At 36.4% G+C, this 20453-nt stretch overlaps 1 protein-coding gene and 1 pseudogene across 1 annotated transcript in view; one reads left to right on the top strand and one right to left on the bottom strand.

Annotated features, from left to right (window-relative positions):
- Positions 1-20453, bottom strand: part of CNTNAP2 (contactin associated protein 2) — a 1655787-nt gene that overhangs the window by 1525411 nt on the left and 109923 nt on the right. The window lies entirely within an intron of this gene.
- On the top strand, positions 13385-13529 carry LOC118714627 (annotated as a pseudogene).

Genomic DNA, 20453 nt, shown 5'->3' with positions numbered 1-20453 from the left:
GCTGCTCTGTTACATGATGACAGCATTCTTGGCACTACCCTGACATGAAGTATTGGAGTACACAGTGGGTACATATGGATGGTATATGTTTTAATTTAAATGAGCCATTAAGCTCAGATCAGTAGTCTAAACTTCTTATATAATACATGACGAAATCTGAGGCTGAGTAAGTAGCCTGCCCAAAAGCAAAATAGGTGATTTCAAACTCAGTATGTTTGTGTGTGTTTTCTGATTCCAAAATAAATGCCCTTTCCCCTACAAATTGACTCCAAGGAGGGAGGTACATTTATATTTTCTCAGAAGGAAGTAAGAAACTAAGTGTCTTAGCCTCTAGTTCTCAAGTAATTAGTGACAATTTAATTGGAATGGAAAGTGTTTTCTCTGCAGTGATAAATAATTAACACGGATGGAGAAACAGCTCTGCTCTGCCTGAGAATACTGCCTTAGCAGACCTGCCTTCCAAGGAACCAGTTAAACAAGGGGGAGTGACCTGCATAAGCATCTCTTAGTTCTATGGGCATGGAAGTACTAGATTTGTCTGCTTTTCTGTGCTTGACATTGGGGAAGCATTTGTTGTACTTGGTTTAAAAGTGGTATTCATATTCAAGTGGGAGAACTGAAACAGATGATGTCTAAGATTCACTGAATGACACTACTTCCTAAAAGGAGCCATAGTCACTCCTACTCTCCCCTCCCTTTCTTTCTTCTCCTTAACATACACATTATTACATAAGTAACTACTAGTTATTATAGTGAAATCTTTTAATCTTTTCATTCAAAAAAAGTATGTCTTTTATTGACAGTAATCTCCCAAGTTTATAGTATAAAAGCTATTTGTTTATTTGTTAAAATTCTCAGAACAAATAAGCACAAAAGGAAAAAAAAAAACAGTAGCAGTTCTGTGTTCTGTTGCCAAATACAGAATAAATATTACAAATAATGAAAGTGGCACTCTTTGCTTAAAATATTTGACACAAAAAAATATTTTGTAGCCTAACCAGTTTGGCTTAGTGAAAGGTCCCAGGTTCAATTTTGGTCAAGGGCATGTACCTTGATTGCCAGCACATCCCTGGTGGGAGGTGTGCAAGAGGCAGCTGATCTATGTTGCTCTCTCACTGATGTTTCTAAGGCTCTATCCCTCTCCCTTCCTCTCTGTAAAATAAATAAACAAATAAATAAAATATTTTGTAATAAGGATTTATCCCTTCTTCATATGTTTTTGCTCTATAGTACAAAATGAGATCATTTCCTATAATGAAATTCATTTGGTAAAACATTGTGCATGTTAAATTAGCCTTGTCTTATAAAAGGAGTAAATAAAAACAAATACAGATTAAAAATAAGTCTTGGAATATAAGTGTCCCAAAGGCTCAGATCACTCTTATAAAATGTTGAACATCTGTGCAGGAGGCAGTGGAGTTAAATTGATTCGTACTTGTTGATTTTACACTACTATAGTGAATAATGAAAACTAGTCAGGACAGATTTATTTATATTCTTTTAAAATTTTCATCCAAGATTTTAAAAGAAAATAATGAATCAAGGCAGAAGAAAATGTATTAAAGATGAGGGAAAACTAAACACAGCCCATGTTTTTACTGTCCCTTTAATAGCCATGGATGCATAAGATAAATCACATGCCTGGCTGTAGCACTCTATGTCCTACCTTTTGAATATCTTCATGTTTTCAATCACATGAACAAGCTGTATCATGAATCAACTGCTAAGTACATGATAAACACTGAAATATGCCGGCCTTATTTGTTCCTTACATTTGCTCTTTCCACACGGAGAGGGGAGAAAACATGTACCAAGGTGAATGGAAACGACCAGCCTTTCCTTCTTATGTGACATCAGAATCCTATTTATGTAAGTGTGTGGTGAGGGCTAAGGTACAAAATGCATGAAGTTTACTATTTGCCTTTATACTATAGAGAAGACACAAAAATATCCACGGTTCTACAAAGTACAGTAGCACTTACAATTTCCTGACTTGATGAACATTCGGTATTTTTAAGGAGCATCATTCATTCAGTCTACAAATATGAATATCTATAACTTAATTTTTCAAATACATATTCTAGATTCAGTAAATATAAACTTATTTCTCTATATCTTCCAGACATCTGTGCACACTAGGGGTTGAACCAAGAAAACATAAATATTTTATTATCACATAATTAGGTATACTGGAATAGGTTTTCCAAATCTAATATTGAGGAGGATTTAATACACATTTAAATATCTGGACACACTATTTTTGTACTTCTCCTTAAGCAGATATAACATAAAAAATTATGGGTATCATTTTCCAGGAAGGATGACAGTAACTTTTGACACATATATATAATTTTAAATTTCAAACATGGAACTTTTTTCTCCTTTTTATATTAACAAAACCTTTTATCTGAGCAGCAAAATTCTGGAAAACTTCAAAATAGCTCAGTTGAGAATCTTGTCATATCACTCTATTTTTTTTTAATGCACATGAAATCTCCCTATCTAAAGCAGCACCAGTGCCATCAGATTTGTCTAGTTAGGAAGTCATAAACATTAGAAACCTTAGTTGATCCCTCTCCCCAGATCAACTCTGAGATAAGAATGAGTTGGAAAATAAGCCCATATCACCCTGGCCCATGTTTCTCAATGGTTAGAGTGTCAGCCAGTGCACAGAGGGTCTTGGGTTCAATTTCCAGTCAAGGGCATATACCTGGGTTGCACCTGTTAGGGTGCATTCTCCAGGCAACCAATCTATGTGTCTCTCACATGGATGTTTTTCTCTCTCTCTCCCCATCCCTCTTCTACTTTATTAAAAAAAAAAAAAAAATCAATAGAAAAAACATCCTCACTCCTCAGGTAAAGATAAAAAAGAAAAAGAAGGAGAAGGAGGAGGAGGAGGAGGAGGAAGAGGAAGAGGAGGAGGAGGAGGAGGAGGAAGAGGAGGAGGAGAAGGAGGAGGAGGAGGAGGAGGAGGAGGAGGAGGAGGAGGAGGGGAGGAAGAAAAAGAAGAGAAGCTCCAATCTTTGCAAATGAGATTTGTGAAGAAAAATCTCAGGGCCCTGAGGAGAAGTGTCTTGAAGAGCCGCCCTTCAGGGTCTGAAGGCTTATCTGCTTCTGGCCACCTGCTGAAAAGAGCTTACAAGTTTGCCAAGTGCACCTTCTGATGCTAATTCCATGTCCCAGTGGGACACCCACTTTTATTTCTCCATGTAAATGACTGAATTCATCTTCTGACCCACAAGTTGATTTCATGTGATTTTTAGCAGTATGAGTCAGCCCCCTCAGGGTGATTCCATTGATTTTGTTGTTTGAGGGAGGGGGTGGGAGTGGTGAAGGGAGGGTAAGGTAGGAGGAAAAGGGAACATCTGTAATACTTTGAAAAATAGATAAAAAAATTTTAAAAGAAGCTGCAAGAATAATTTCAAAGAAGTCCATTCTCTAGGAAAATCTGGCAATAGTTGAAATGATCCCTTCTGTCCCACCTGCTCTTTCTTTAAATTCACAGTAAGGTTGTGTTTGGCTTTATGTGACTCAGCAACAGTTATTCCTGCTGAGATTTCTATTTGCTTCAGACAGATATTCTAATCACCCCTGTATTTTTAATGGTGTCCTCTGTCCTAGTACCTGATGTCCTGATAATTACACACAGGCTATAGACGTGCGCTGAGTCAAGACTGAAAGACAGTCAGTAGCCACAGTGGGGAGGTGGACAGCAGCATATTCATGAATTATTTCTCTGTTCTGCAGAGGGAGACGGGTCAGACTACCCAGGCTTTTGAAGTTACATAAAGATTTGGGCTCTTGTCCCAGGAACAATAGGAAGTCATTCAAGGGTTTTTAGTGACACAATCAAATTTTTATTTGAAAAGATCATTCTGGCTGAGTATAAAGAATGGCTGAGTGTCCAGAAAAAGCAAAGTTCTTTTTTTTTTTTTTAATAAATCTTTATTGTTCAGATTTATACAGTTGTTCCTCTATTTTTCCACCCATAGCTCCCCTCCACCCGTTTCCCACCCTACCCTCTGCCCTTACCCTGCCCCCACTGTCCTCATCCATAGGTGTACTATTTTGTCCAGTCTCTTCCCGCACTCCCTACATCCCTTTCTCCCTGAGAATTGTCAGTCCATTCCTTTTCTATGTCCCTGATTCTATTATAGTCACCAGTTTATTCTATTCCTCAAGGTTTTTATTCACTTGATTTTTAGATTCCCTTGTTGATAGATATGTATTTGTTGTTCATAATTTTTATCTTTACCTTTTTCTTCTTCTTCCTATTCTTAAAAAATACCTTTCAGAATTTCATATAATACTGGTTTCGTGGTGATTAACTCCTTTAGCTTTTTTTTGTCTGTGAAGCTCTTTACCTGACCTTCAATTCTGAATGATAGCTGTGCTAGGTAGAATAATCTTGGTTGTAGGTTCTTGCTATTCATCACTTTGAATATTTCTTGCCACTCCCATCTGGCCTACATATTTTCTGTTGAGAAATCAGCTGACAAACGTATGGGTGCTCCCTTGTAGGTAATTAACTGTTTTTCTCTTGCTGCTTTTAATATTCTCTTTGTCTTTCACTCTTGGCATTTTAATTATGATGTGTCTTGGTGTGGTCCTCTTTGGATTCCTTTTGTTTGAGGTTCTCTGCATTTCCAGGACTTGTAAGTCTATTTCTTTCACCAGTTGGGGGAAGTTTTCTGTCATTATTTCTTCAAATAGGTTTTCAGTATCTTGCTCTCTCTCTTCTTCTGACACCCACATAATTCGGATGTTGGTACACTTGAGTTATCCCAGAGGCTCCTTACACTATCTTCATATTTTTGGATTCTGTTTGCTTTCCCGGTTGGGTGTTATTTGATTCTTTGTATTTCAAGTCTTTGGCTTGATTCTTGCAATCCTCTATTCTGCCATTGGATCTCTGTATATTATTTTTTATTTCAGTCAGTTTATGCATAATTTCTAGTTGGTCCTTTTTCATATACTTGAGGGTCTCACTAATTTATTGGCCTTTTCTAGAAAATTATTTTAAAAATATTATAACTATGGTTTTGAACTCTATATCCAGCCATTTGCTTTCCTCCATTTCTTTCATTTGATCTGTTTCTTTGTCTCTGCATTTTGGCTGCTTCTTTGAGTTGACAGAGTGACTTTGTGTGTTAGGTGTCCTATAAAGCCCAGTAGCACAGCCTCCCCAGTTATTTGATGTGGGCACTCTTGGTGCACCCCTTTGTAGGCTGTGTGTATAGTTTTGTTGTAGTTAAACTTTGATTGTTGTTGGTATCACTAGGGGGAACTGACCTCCAGGCCAATTTGCTGTGAGGATCAGCTATGTCTATGATAGGAGAACTCCTGTGCTGAAGACACCCTTATGAGACAATACTTGCTTCAGTGTGGCTTTGGTGCTCACAGAATCTGCCCCTGTGTGTGTCCCTTATGGATCTGAGGAGTTGTAATCTGAATGGTCCTACTCCTACCCCTGGATACACTGGCTCTTGAATCTCTAAGGAGGTGATAATTTAGCCTCTGCCTGAGGCCACCCAGCAGGAGCTATGGAGAGATCTGCAGATTCTTCTTCTTTGTTTGGATTTTGGAGGTGCCCAAATGAGGCCCCACTGTGAAGTAATGCAAACTGCTGAGGGGCCTTGGGCCTTCTTTTGAATTTTCTGGGTCTCATTGACTCAGCTATAGCTTGTTAGGTAAGTTTAGAATTCAAAGGACCAGGTCATTCATATGCAAATGCCTTTGGGCTCAGCTTGGATGGGCAGAGTCTCAGGGAGGAGCAAACAGCAATGGCTTCCCATCAGCCCTGCCCTAAGAGGCCCATGGGTCTCAATGTTCCATAGTAATTGCTGCAAGCACCTCTGAGAGAAAACTGCCCTTGAGTTTTGCCCACTGCCAGAGGGAAGGAGGGTAGGGAGGTGCAAGAGGGTAAAGGGGGTCAAATATATGGTGACAGAAGGAGACTAGACTTTGGGTAGTGAACTCAATGCAATATATAGCTGATGTATTATAGAATTACATAACTGAAACTTATATAATGACAGTAACCAACATTACCACAATAAATTTAAGTAAAAAGAACGACTTCTATTCAAAGATCTACAGATTATCATGTCAAAAAAATAGTCAATAAGATAAGCACTGATAATTGTGCCCACATCTTAGGAGACTTAAAAAGCAGTACTAAATTTAACAAAATCCTTATGGTTAGGTTCCAATATAGGTTTCTCCATAACTAAGAGAAACAAAGCAAATATTAATAATATAAAATGTATAATAATAATAATATAGAGTGGCCTGTTTTTATTAATGTGCCACCAATTGTGATAATAATTTTTGAATGCATTATTTCAATTTATCCTGACTATAATTGTGTGATATGTGTACCTTTTCACAGGTAAGGAAATCCAAGAAATTAGGTTATTTAAACAAAGTCATACTGGTAGAAAGTGAAAAGTTAGTATTGAAAGATATTGAATTTGAGTCTTATTTCAATTAGTTTTTGTTAAATGTTCAATTAGATAAAATTCCTTTCAGGAATGCCAAGAAACTGCCATCTCTGGTTCATCTGCTTACTGATGCCTGAAATTCTACCATAAAATATTTATTCTTTAGTAGGAAGCTACTCAACCTTTACTAAAATGAAAATACTGCTGGTTATAGAATCATTTTAAGCCATATCTGTGGAAAGCAGTTACAGCATTTGGACAGGTTCAAACCTTGGACTAATGAGAGGGCATGGTCCTCTCATGGCAAAGCCATGTGCAGGTCCCAGGTTGGAAGGCAAAGCCCTCCTAGCACAATTATAGACAAAGGCAATGGTTGTAAGCTTGACCTTATGGTACAAACCTGTGGTCCCAGGTGGCTAAGTGATGTGGTTGCAGGAGGTGCAGCAAGTGCTGCCAAAACAAAGTCTAAAAGAGTTCTCAGATGCATGTAATTAAGTAGATTTGAAACTGGTGAGAACATTGTAAACATCTTGTCCACACCCTTGTTTGCCTTGTGGAATCTGACTATAAAATACAGACTAGGCTTACAGGCTGTGGCACTGTCTCTCCATCCAAGAACAGTGTCCCACTGGCCCCATAAGTATTTTCTTGTTTGTCTTCTTTAAATCCTTCACCGCCCCTCCTCAGTTTCACCCCTGACAGTGCTGGATGCAGTTCACATATCAATGTCTTAGAGTAGACTGACTGTTTTGGCTGATCTCTGCAGGCCAGGCTGAGGGATCCCAGCGGTGCATGAATCTGTGTATCAGGCTTCTAGTCAATAAATAATTATAAATATATACACAGGACATTAGACAACTTCTAAAATGAATTCATGAAAAATATACAATATAAATGTGATATAGTTAATCAGTAAAATATAATATAAAATTAGTTATAAATATAAAATGTAAAAAATAGGTTGAAGTGATTATACCAGCATATTTGAGAGTTATCAATATGATTTTTTACTTATGTGTGTACTGTGTGTTCTTCCCCAAGTGTATTTGTTATGAAGAAACAAACATTTTTATGACAACGATGAATGATTTTCTCCTAATCAGCGTCTTTATATTTATATTATTACATATTGGCTTTCCAAAAACTAATATATAACTTTGTTGCAACAGGATGCAGTTTTTGCTTTAATGATATAATATTGTATTATAATTTACATGATACTAATCTTTATCATATATTTTAAGAACAAGGAAAAGAGCAGTTCTCATTATTTAGAGTAAGTGCAAACAGTGATTTACTACAGATTTCAAAATGCAACGACAACAGGATTTTCTCGAGAGGTTTCCATCTATTTCATAGTATTCTTTAGAAGGCTTAGAATATTATTGTTTATGAGATGTGAGAAGAAATCACACACTCTAACATTCTTTATTCCCTTCTTTTTGGGGCCAGTGAGAACCTTTGAGGATAAGAGTTTTAAAGTTATTTAAGACTTTCTACCTTTAACCATCACATATATTAAGGCTACAACTTTACGATGTTTCCATCCCGGACACAAAGGCCTAAAACTATATTAATGCTGGGCCAGCGCAAGATGGCATTCATCCATCCCTTCTTATTTCTATGATTATTTTTAGCACTGTAATGAAAGTCAGCACCAACCAGAAATATTGATTACTTCAATTTTCTTATCTTTATTTCACTCCACATTCTGAGCTTATTAGATTTCTGCATCACCACAAAATAAGGTTCATCAATCACTATTTTCTGCTTTGTGCTAATACCTTCAGGCAAAGTGATACCTTCATAACACACCAAATTATAATGTATGTAGGGTGATGTTGCTCTCATGGTCATCTCTTCTTACTAAGAGTCTAGCACAGTGATTGGCACATATTGGGAACATAATAAATTTATGGACAAAGGAGTTGAAAAGAAGCCACAATCTGCCTTTAATAGGTGGGATTAAAAATGAGGGTGTTTCAGTTTTGTTAGACTATTTTAAATATTTTTCTTTTCTTTTACTTTTTTTAAAATTTACATTGAGTCTAATGAGTGGTATTTACTCCAATGTCACAGAGAGACTATTAATTCAAATTCCAGAGAAAAATAGTAAAGGGCTTTGTCTCTCTATCTTTTAAGACATCCAGATTTTGGAAGGTATGATTCAAAAAAAAAAAAAAAAAAAAAAAAAAAAAAAAAAAAAAAAAAAGCAAAGAAATGCAGCAAATTATATCAGCCATCTAAGAAGGGGCAACTAATAAAGGAACTTCAAATATATCTTGAATTAGTAACTCTGAAATAATCTCATAGGAATAGAACTGCATGTACTCACCTAAAGCTACAGTCATAACACAGATACGAGTATTCTAAGCTGCTGACAATAACATCCCGTGTCCTTTGTTTCTCTTTCCCCCCAAGTGGTCATAGCCTGGTGCCCTTAGAATTTAAATGGTAAAATGATAAACCAAATGGCTGCAGCTATTTTTGTGTGTTTTTTTTTTCTTTTTTCTACCCCCCCCCCCTTTTTTTTTTCTTCTTTGGCTTGTCTTAACATCTCCTATTACTCAGCTAAAAACTACCTACCTAACTTTTAAAACACACAAGAAATAATTTAATAATTTAATCCAGGAAACTTTCCATGAATTTTCAAGCTGGACTAAGAGTCCTCTTAAATATTCCCTTAGCATCCTCCACTTGTTTTCTGTTAATATGCTCATAATTTTATATTGTGATTTTCTACTCATATTTCTTGGCAAAAAAAAGCAAAAACTTTAGGAAACAATAGGATGTTTTCTGTAAGAATAAGCAAATATAACCATGGAAAATGTTCTATGAGTATTATCTAACTATCTCCTTGATTATATATATATATATATATATATATATATATATATATATATATATTATTGATTTCAGAGAGGATGGGAGAGGGAGAGAGAGATAGAAATATCAATGATGAAAATCATCGATTGGCTGCCTCTTGCATGCCCCACACTGGGGATCAATCTCTAACCCAGGCATGTGCCCTGGCTGGGAATCCAACTGAGACCTCCTGGTTCATAGGATGATGCTCAACCACTGAACCACACCAGCTTGTCAACCGTCTCCTTTAGAACTAATGCTTTGCTTAGCAAATAGAATTTCTGATTCTAATTGGGTTTCCTATGTAGATTTTTAAGGCAGGAAATAATTTCATCGGTAGATATCATTATTACACAGACAAATGGCTTATGAAATGCCAAAGCCCGCATCATCACTGTTGCAGAAAACAGGTTTTCCAGGTGATAGTCCATGTTTTGAAAACACTACTCAAGGCTGCATGGGTGTCACTTCCCACTCATTTCAGTGGAAGAGACACCATTGAAAAGAAATTAATTTTAAAAAGAGAGAAAGAAAAAAAAAAAAAAAGCCCACATTCTGCTTAAAATGTAGGTTGACTCTTGTAGGAAGTTCTTTTCCTTGTGAGGAATCACACCTGACCAAAGAGGTTTCCCTACTAGTATACTTTCTGAAAAATGAGTCAAATTACACCTGCACTGCACATTTCCCCCTCATTAAACCCTTCCTCATCCGTGGAAAACTGCCGGGTGCTTACCCTGCCCTCCTGTGTGGCCTGAAGAACTTTAATGGGCTGGAATCACATTATGACCACACGTTCCCTGGTCTGGTGAACAAACTGCATATACTGATCAAATAAGGGCAAATGTCCCTCCAAAGGGCTGGTGAGAACATTTGCTGTGTAATTCAGAGCTGCCCCGGGGTAGCCAGGCCGTCCCATCTGGCCTCTTATGTTTGTGTTATCATAGAATCAGATTCCTTCCTTTTATTCTGGGGCCCTGGCTTCCAACTCACAGAAGAATGAAAAGTCTCCTGGTACTCATCTGAAAGCTCAGCTTTGGAGTCAGTGGCCTCCTTGGCAATTGTCAATGGCCATTTCTTACACCATTTGCAAAGCCTCCTTGGCAGGCTAAGAGGAAGCATTCCTCATTGTAATTCCCCTGCCTGGGGGTGACAACAGCAGCCTTGTCCTTGGAATAACTTGGCTGTGTCTTTCCAGGTGCCTTGTGTTAGAATCGGTTGACAATGTTAATGGATCTTTAAAAAGTTAGTATTAGTTGACATTTGCGGAGTGCATACTATACGTCAGGCACTATGGCTAACACGTCACATATATTAATATTTTATTTAATACCCACAACAATGATGTGGTAGGGACTATATAACATGCCAAGGTCTTGTATATAGGGATTGAAGCAATTTATATACATATATATATATATATATATATATATATATATATATATTTTTTTTTTTTTTGGCAAATGCCAGTGAGCTCCTTATGTTTGAATAATGCAGTTACTTTAGAATATTTACATATGTGTATTTTATTCTCTTTATAATCTAAGATTAAAGATGCAGCCATTGCCCCATTTCACAAAAGCTTAGAGTTTGAGTAACTGGCTTAGAGTAGTGCGAGAGCCTTACCTAAAGTCCGACTCATTAACCACACTGGACAGGCTCTTCCCCTTGTTCTATTGTAAATAGAAGACAACCTCCTCAACCCATAAAATATATAAGGACAATTCAAGCATGAGCTTAAGATATCCTGAGAGAGGGAAGGCTTGAGCTTATCACCATGAATTTCTTCACTGATTTCTGTTTTAGACAAGGAGTCAGCAAACTATGGGCCACTGGCTAAATTCAGCCCAACACCTGTTCTTTTAAATAAAGTTTTATTGCAACACAACCACCTGTATTTGTTTAGGTATTACCTATGACCGATACAATGTCAAAGTTAAGTGGTTGTGACACCAATTATATAACTTTATATCTGTCCCTTTGAAGAAAAAAAGATGACCAGTTCCTACTCTAGATTAGGGGTGTCGAACTCAATCAGAGCAGGGGCCAAAATCTAAAATCCAGCCTAAATCGCGGGCCAAATGGTTTACCAAACAGTCATAAACTGTCATTGTGATGGAAACGCAGCGGAGTGCAGTGATGACAGCGTGGTGCGGGCCACATTGCAAGGCCTGGCAGGACGGATTTGGCCCACGGGCCTTGTGTTTGACACATGTGCTCTAGATTATAGAGGAATTCTCCTCTAGTCTCATACTTGGCTTACATATGATTGAACAAAGTTTTTCTTTGTTGTTAGGTAATCTTAGGATAGTGTCAATCTCCATTAATACAAATGGAATGAGTTCTGAAATATTTTGTGTGTGAGGTACCTGTTATTATAAATTCATTCCCTGAAGAGTGTGTGTGGCTTTTGCCTGTGGTTCAACCCTGGGTCTCTCAGTGCTCCCCCTCTGCCTCTCAAGCTAATGCCCATCTGAGGCTCAGTGACTCCACCCACTGTCACAGGTGTGCCTCCCCCTGGAATGCAGATGCTTGGCCTCAGGTCTCTCAGGGACCTCCTCCATCACTTTCCACTCCCCTACTCTGCTTTCACCCTATGTGTTCTTTCTCATTAATGTTGAAACAGGATCAATTCTCCTCCAATATAAACAATATTCCTCAGGTGCTAGCTCCCCTTTTAGCTACTAATATCTCCTTTCTCCTATTTTTCACATTGAACTTCTTGGAAGACTTGTCTATGATCACCGTCTTTGTTCCTATGGACTCTCCAATTTATTGCCTTTGGCTGTTTGTCCACACCACAGCCTATGTGGGCATCTGTGTGAATGAGCATGTGTGTGCGTATGCACACACACAATCATACACATAAACATTTTTAAAAATGCCCATTACTTCTTCAGGATTAATTCATAATAGTGAAATCACTGGGTTCAAAGACGAGTGACATTTTAAACTATCATGAAAAGCTATGCTCATACTTCTAACTTGAAAGTTAAGTAGCAAGACTACTGACCTTCAGGTCGTTGCTAACAGTAAAATATTATTTTTAAACATTTATTTAGCCAGTTGGGTAAAAGAAAGTAATAGATTTATAATGTTATATTAACTTTGTTTTCTGTGATTCCTCATGTTTTATGTACTTCCATTTGTAGATATTAAGATCCAATTTGCAGTATAAATTTTATAGAGAATTTCTTATTTTTTGAATGCAAAACACTTTTAAAATAGACATAATTTTTTTTTAATTCTAAAAAAAAGCTTTTGTTTTTAACCCAATTGTAGCAATAATTTACCTAATAAAAAGATGGGCAAAGACTCTGAATAAATGTAATATACTGACTTGAGAAAATAACAAGAAATAACATCAAAATTTATATAAGATTTTACTCTAAAATATTAAAATAGAATAAAATTGAACAAATTATAAATACTAATGGGTATAACTTATTTAATATTTCTTCTTGAAGCAGATAAACAAAATATAGCACAAAAATAAAACCTAAAACAGAACAATTTTAACTTAACACTTATAAATTATGTTTCCTTCTTTGGTCCCATAAATTCTCCTTTAATATATGATTGAATAAAAACCACATATTCTATTAAAATTAAAAGCCTATTGAAATATGTTTCATTATGTCTCATTCTTTATCAGTCCTTTTGAAACTAATGGGTTAGTTGAATTTAGAAAAGAATTAAAATATGACAGAGAGTGGTAAGATTATTTTAATTATTTTGAATTATTTTTCCTGTGTTGCTAATATTAGATATCGCAAAATAACCTAAACACCATTAGGTGTTTCAACAAAATACTTGAAACCATATGAGGCCATTTGACACTTGAAATGGAAATAGAAACTAAAATGTAAATAAAACACAGAAATTTCTTGGTTTCAGGGCTAAAGTTTGATAATAAATTTAGTCGGGATGACTAAACATGGCTTAAAATATCTTGTAAGAAAAGGTGGTAAACTCTTTTTGTGAACCTGTGATGTCTACTAAATTAATTAAAAAGCAAACCACAAGATAACATACTTTGATAAAGAAATGTTCAGTAAGTCCTCCTAAAAAAGAATCCCACCCCCTGGCAATAGGCAAGAAGACATCTGATTGGTGGTGTTGCTCTTATATCAATTAGGGGCAAAGCAGATATACAGTCCTTTGTTCATCCTAGCTTGATGCTTGTATGGGTGGCCAGAGTTGTTTCATGCCCGAAGGACATTAAAAAATAAAATAAATAAATAATCCCACAGGTACCATAATACTTTTAAAGAACAAGCAGTTTTATTTGACTCAGAGTAATTTATGCATTTGATTATTTACATAATCACCTTCTCCATTCATCTGTAGTCCTTATATCTCTATTTATTTATTTGTCCAGAGGGTGTCTTATACATATTAGGTGTTCAAGTAATGTTTGTTGAATGAATGAATCTCTCTTTCTTGATACATAACTGAGCCTTCATACTTTTTCAGCTAATAAAGCTGTGTGAAACAATGTACTTTTCTTTATGATGGGTAAGTATAGTTTTGGTTGTAACATTAAAAACCTGATTCTGAACTGATGTTTGTTGTTTATTTGTTTTTTAATATTTTTATTGAGTTTTAGAGAGAGAGGAGAGAGAGAGAGAGAAACATAGATGTGAGAGTGCAATATCAACCCACCGCCTCTTGCCTGCCCCCTACTGGGGACCAAGCCTTAACTGGAAATAAACTGGTAACCTTTCTGTACATGGGATGATGCCCAACCAGCTGAGCCATACAAACCAGGGCTGAACTGATGAGTTATTACAGAATCACTTAACAAAATGCATCCTACAGCAATAAGAGTTATATAATCTTTGGCCCTGGAATTCTGCTGCAATGAATATGCTCTAAAGACAGAATGGTGGATTTAATGCAAAAATTGATTCTAAAAGAACAATATGAAGACTTGTTTAAAGTAATCCTCCTTATGTATTATATAGTCCAGTAATGTAACTATTATTGATGTTAATCAAAGAGACTCGTAAAATGAAATGAATTAATCAGGATAATTATGAAATTCTTCGTAATTAAGAAATTCTGATTCTCTAAGGAAGAGATTCTAAGTTAAACATTTTTAAGCAATTGCCAAAACCAAATAAAATTAATCTATTTTTTGGAGAACAGGTCATCATTTGGAGAAAGGGGGCACTCACTTACACCTTGATTGATTTTATTCCAAACACATTTATCTCCTGAGAGTCCACTATGTGCCAGGCACTGTGCTACAGGCTTAGAGATGAAAATCTCTGATGTATGAGTGTGGAGGGTCTTATCTTGCATGAAATACAAAAGACTGAGTCGTTTATGCTGAAGGCAACGGGGCAGAAGAATAGCAGGACTAGATTTATAATTTAAAGATGACCACGGAGTGACAATGTGCAGGATGGAGTGGGTGACAGGCAGACTAGAGTGGGAAAGGTCAGTCAGAAGACTGGAAATGGTCCAAGTGAGGGTGAAATGAGAGCCTGAAAGGAGACAGGAGCCATAAACACTGAAAGAGGAGACAGACATGAAGATTAGAAGAGGTGACATGTTTTGAGTCTCCTGCCTTTAAAAGGACGGCATATAAAAGCAGCATATAAAAGGCAGTGTGAACTCTCCTGAGGAAGGCATGCAGTGCTGTGGAGCTGTTGTTATGGTCGGCCAGCCAAGGTTGCCTCTGATCCTTTGGACATGCATACAAACAACACATGGTGACTATGAGCTCAAGCAACTGCAAACACTCAGAATTAGTCAATATAATGTTTCCGTTTGTTTAAATAGTTGATTAAATTTGTATACTCTTTCAGTTGTGACTTGCAGAGTAATTTTCTTCTCCCTAATATTTAATCCTCATATAAGACCTCAAGAGTAAAATGCAGTATTATTATACTATGTTGGTTTTTTGTTTTTTTGTTTTTATAAATTGAGCTATAATTGACATTCTGTTTTTCTTCAACTCTGAATTATACAATATAAATACCTTCCCCAAAACAAAATTTGCAATACTTTGGAATAAAATTTCAATTTTATAAGAGATCCATTTTGGTATCATCACTTCTTGGCATGCATTAGTTAGTATATCAATGCCCATAACGTAACATTTCCCTTACCTTTCTGTAGGAAAATGATCCCTTCCCACCCTCATTCTATTGTCCCCAGTATGACACTTTGCTGGCTGCTATGAAGAATTTCTATTACATGCTGAAGGCTTTGATCACCAGGTAAACACAATAGCTTTACATTATTCTATTCTCTCTCACTGCCTTATAGATTTCCACAACAACTCTTCCCAGTGGTACTTCAGCTGAGTTTTGCAACCCCACAAAAAGCACACAGTTGGTTGTTGAACTATTTTCTTCTCATGAATCTTTTGACTAATCAATAAAATAAGACTTATCCGTGTACATAATGCATGTGCTACTGGATGATATGGTGCAATATCAATTTGTCTTTTGTTCCATCTTGAAAGAATATGAAGTATTTTCCTCTTTCAATTCTTTACTGAGAAAAAAAACTAAGTGAATCATCTCTTCCCTGAGCTCTCTATCTGTGGCTGTCTCTTGGGGTTCAAACTTAAAAAAACAAACCATCTTTACCCAGGAGCTATTTTGTAGATGGATGTAGAGATATAGATCCAGAAAGTAGTAAGCAAGAAAACCTAGAGAGGAGCGAGATTATAAGAAGTGAGGATAACTAAAACCTGAGGGACAAAAGAGCCATGCCTACCCAAATCACAGAAGTTTTATTGTTGTTATTCTTTAAATCCTATTCATGGTAGAAAAAAAAATGGAAAAAACAAAAATTGTCAATAGCCAGAAATGTAAAGAGATCCTTGAGATATTATTAAGAGTCACATATTCCATAGATTTATGTTATTTCATGTTATTCACCTATATTTTTTCTACAAAATTTATAGGAATTCTTTATGTATCCTATACATCAGTACTTTGTGGTTTCTTCTTTCTCTCAAAGCTGCCTTAATAATAATTAAGAAATAAATTACTTAACCTTAAGCAAGTATAGTTCATCGAGTTTTAATATCATAGGTAGTACTCTTTGTATCTTATTAAATAAAAATTTGCATTCCAAAGTCATGAATCATTATCCCATGTTTTCTTCCATAAATGTTACTGACTTTGTTTTCACACTTAGTCTGTTCATACAAATTAATTTTTGTGTATTGTGAAATAGTGGTCAAGACTCTCTTTCCATAATGACAAGAAGAATCATTCCCACTGAATTACAGTGGAAAAAAATAGATGATAGATAGATGATTGATAGACAGATAAAGATAGATAGAAGATAGACTTGAAATAATGGACGTGTTTCTGGACTTTCTACTCTGTGATGCTATTCTATTTATCTAGTCTTATGCTGATACACAACTATCTTAATTACTACACACTTATAGTAATGCTTGCTAACTGAAAATGTAATAAAACAACTGTGCTTTTCAAAGAAAACATCAATCCTGTTCATGGTGAAGATCTTTTTGACCAACTGTGACACCTCCAGGTGGATAGTTAGCTGACTATGGGATGACATGAAAGATCACAGTGAGTCCTGTGGTCGTGACAAGTGCTGCAGGAAGATGGGGGCTGCCATATTTGGCAGAGAATGAGATGCAACACCACCGCCTTGTAGCAGGAAAAGCAAGGAAGCGGCACCAAAGTCTGTGAAAACCATAGATTAAGCGACAGATCTCTCCTATGTCCTGGGTACAATTTTTGTTTCCTGGTTATGTATTCAACACTAAACACAGTTAGAAGTTTCCCAAGACTTGATTCAGTTTGAATGCCTTATTACTGTGTTTAGCTGAGCTCTGAACAAGACAGCATAATCACGACGAAGAACAAAGAAACGATGTAGTACTTCTCACTGGAGGACTATGCGGGGCCTTTATGACCACCACACCTCTAGAAACTAACTCCTTTTGCTTCCACCACCGCCAGGAAGACAAGGATGGCAGCTTCCTCACCTTGCCATTCCTCGATCAGGACACATGAGTCCGTTAATCAAATGAATAAACCCCACTGCACGCAGCAGATGAGGACTCCTTGTATGACAGCTCTTTTATGGTGATATAATCTATGGAAGATCTGTTTTAAAAGGTTTATGCACCTATAGTGTTTAATATTTTTCCTATAGTATCTCGGATTTAAAGATCTAATTCATTTAGCACCTTTAGTCATTCCAATCCGCAAAGAGAAGACCGTGTAAATACGAAAATAATACATGGCCCAGATGTAACTGGCCTCTCACTGGTTACCTGTCTCTCCACCTTTTGGGCAACTTAGAGCAAGTTTCCTGGCTTTATATAGCATTCCTATTACATAAATGTGGCACACATCATGAGGAGTGGAATAAATTTTAATATCTATTTGACAAGAAAATGGATGGAGGATTTAATTAAACTGCTAAGCATTTCCCTCTGAGAACACCCTCACCTTCCTTGCTTTGCGGGTCATCCCTTCTCCCTGTGTCCATGCCCCAATCTCCTTTTTTTTTCCTGCAAGGTTATCTGCATCAGGTGAGATCTTCCAATTACGCCTTAAATATCCAAACAGCTAACATCTTACCCCTTATTCAAGCACATGAAAAGCTACTATATTGGAGATAACTTGGCACTCAACTAGGAAAACCGCCCCTGCCGTGCAGGGCCCTCCTTGGAAGAGTGTGTAAGCAGGTGTAATGAGTTAGAGTCTGGAGATGGTGGCTTGTGAGGAAACCTGCTTTTTGTTTCTGACACAATACATTTCTTGTCACATATGCAATTTAAATCTATATTACATCTTTTTTCATATCAGTCATGTCAGCTTCTTTTAGACCAATCTTTTCTTCCTATTGTCTTGTGTTCTCTGCATAGCAGTTGTATTTGTATATTTTTTACTGCCTCACATTCTGCTTCAGGAAGCAATTTAAAATCCCCCCCCCCCCCACTCTTTAACATTACAACTCACGTATGAATAGAATTATAATAAAAAGAATTTTTGAACATCAATTTCCCCACAAGTTCAATTTCATTCCAAAAATGAAACATCATGTTACAGTCCCATGCTAAGCCTCATCTACTACACTTGTCCAAAGTTTCAGATGAAAGCCACAGAAAGGAACTCGGGAGGATTGGAACAGAGAAGGAATTTCCTGAGACTAATTGTATTAGTTTACAGGACCTGCTGGGTGTTTTAAAATATAGCTCAGAGCCTGGCTGGTGTGGCTCAGTGGCTGAGTGTCGACCTATGAACTAGAGGTCACGGTTCCATTCCCAGTCAGGATACATGCCCAGGTTTATCCCTGACTCATTCCTGATCTGCTGTTCTCCATGTGAGAAATATAGAGCCATGTCCTGTTTTGTCTACATGCCCCAGGATGGTACAGGAAGTGAATTTTTATCTTAATAGTTAATCAGGCAGGCCTTTACAAATGATAATTTCAGTATTTTCTTGGAAAATATAAATCCTGATCTGCCTGTGAGGTTAGAAAAGCTGAACGGTTCTTTATATAAGAACCTGAGATTACATTTTACTCCTATTTTGTTTTTCTCCTGAGAGGTTAGGGTTAGAGAAGACATGAAATAAAAATGAGGATGTGAGTAAGGAGAGAAATGACAGCTTACTAGTCAGAAGAGACAATGATTATAAACATGAGCTTTAGAATTATTTTTATATTTTAAGCTGTTTACATAGTAGTATACATTTATTAATATCTTTCCCAAAACCTACTATTTTGTTTCAGGGAGTGGATTTTGTGAAAGTTTTTTTAAAAAGAATTGGTTTCTGCTTCCTGCTCAAAATACAAGGAAGCCTGTGGATGAAAGTATTGAGGCGCAACTGATTTACCCCAAATAAGTTAATGGCAGAGACGCATGTAAAAGTAAAAATCTACTGAAAAATAGCAAAAAATCTGGGCGATTTCAGTAACCTTTCAAAAAACAGTGGGAGTTTGAGCAATTAGAATAAAAGGCCTGAAAAACCTGAACAGGGTGTCGATAGGGTTTGTCCCCAACATATTTTATCCAAGTGTGAATTCTTTACTGTTTCAAAGCATCTCTGCTGCTAAATCATCTTCAATAAAATGAACTAGTTTTTCTTTTCAGCCGAGACTTATACTGTGAATGATGACCTTTTCTTTTGCAACAAGATGTATACATAGTCAACATTAGAGAAGAAACGAAGAGACAATATAAATTCCACTGGTGGGAACATCCCTTTTCTTTTTTTTCTTTTTTTTTTTTAAGAATGTTCATTCATTTATTGGGGTGTCTGCAATTCCATGATACATCGCCTGTACATCTTGTTTCCACTTAAATTCCTCTACACAAACTTTCCTCTTTGTCAAATCATTATAAAGAACTGCCCTGATGCAAACATCTGGAACCTTGCTCTTACACCTCCCAGCCCCAGATGCCCCACATGCCCAACATGCTTTGTTTCTTAACTCCTTGCATGTGCTATCTGCCTGTTGTTGCCTACATCTTCTTAGGCTAATTTGATTCTAGGTAACATATGTTACAGAGGACATACCTCTTGGCTGACAATTTTCATCATGTCAGATCATCCTCTCTACTGCTTATCATTATTGTTAATCCCTAGCATGGAATACTAATCTATTTTCCTAAACCACAGTATGAAAAGCTTACATTTGGACTACTCATTAGTTTCTTATATTTAGTGGCTATAGCCTAAATAGGCTATAAGCCAAGTCATTGAAACCTAACATTCTGATAACCTCTTTCTCTCATCATAAATATTTGCTGGATCTTTATTGTCAAGACCAAGTTTTTCTAATTATTTTTTAATTACTACTATATTAAATTAAACCCCAAGAGGTAAAATATATTGTTTCTCTAGATTCAGCATATATTTCACTGGTTCCACTCTTCCTAAAATCCCCTGCCCATAAATCTAGCCAATAAATATTACCCAATAAGGTTTTAGTTTTCTTAAGAGTTCTGATAAGGCTATTTCTTGATTTCTAATTTTATGAATATTCCAGTTAATATTAACTACTATATCTGATCAACTCAGATGGTTGTAATCCAATAGATTCAACTCTCTTTTAAAGGTAAATATACACAGTTAATAATTTAGTTTGGCTATTGGGATCTCCATTGAAACCTCTTAGCACAGTAATTCTTAG

The sequence above is a fragment of the Pipistrellus kuhlii genome, unplaced genomic scaffold (genome assembly GCF_014108245.1).
Source record: "Pipistrellus kuhlii isolate mPipKuh1 unplaced genomic scaffold, mPipKuh1.p scaffold_m20_p_10, whole genome shotgun sequence".
NCBI classification, from domain to species: Eukaryota; Metazoa; Chordata; class Mammalia; order Chiroptera; family Vespertilionidae; genus Pipistrellus; species Pipistrellus kuhlii.
Note: the sequence above shows the minus strand (reverse complement) of the source record. Positions and strands in the feature narration are given on the sequence as shown.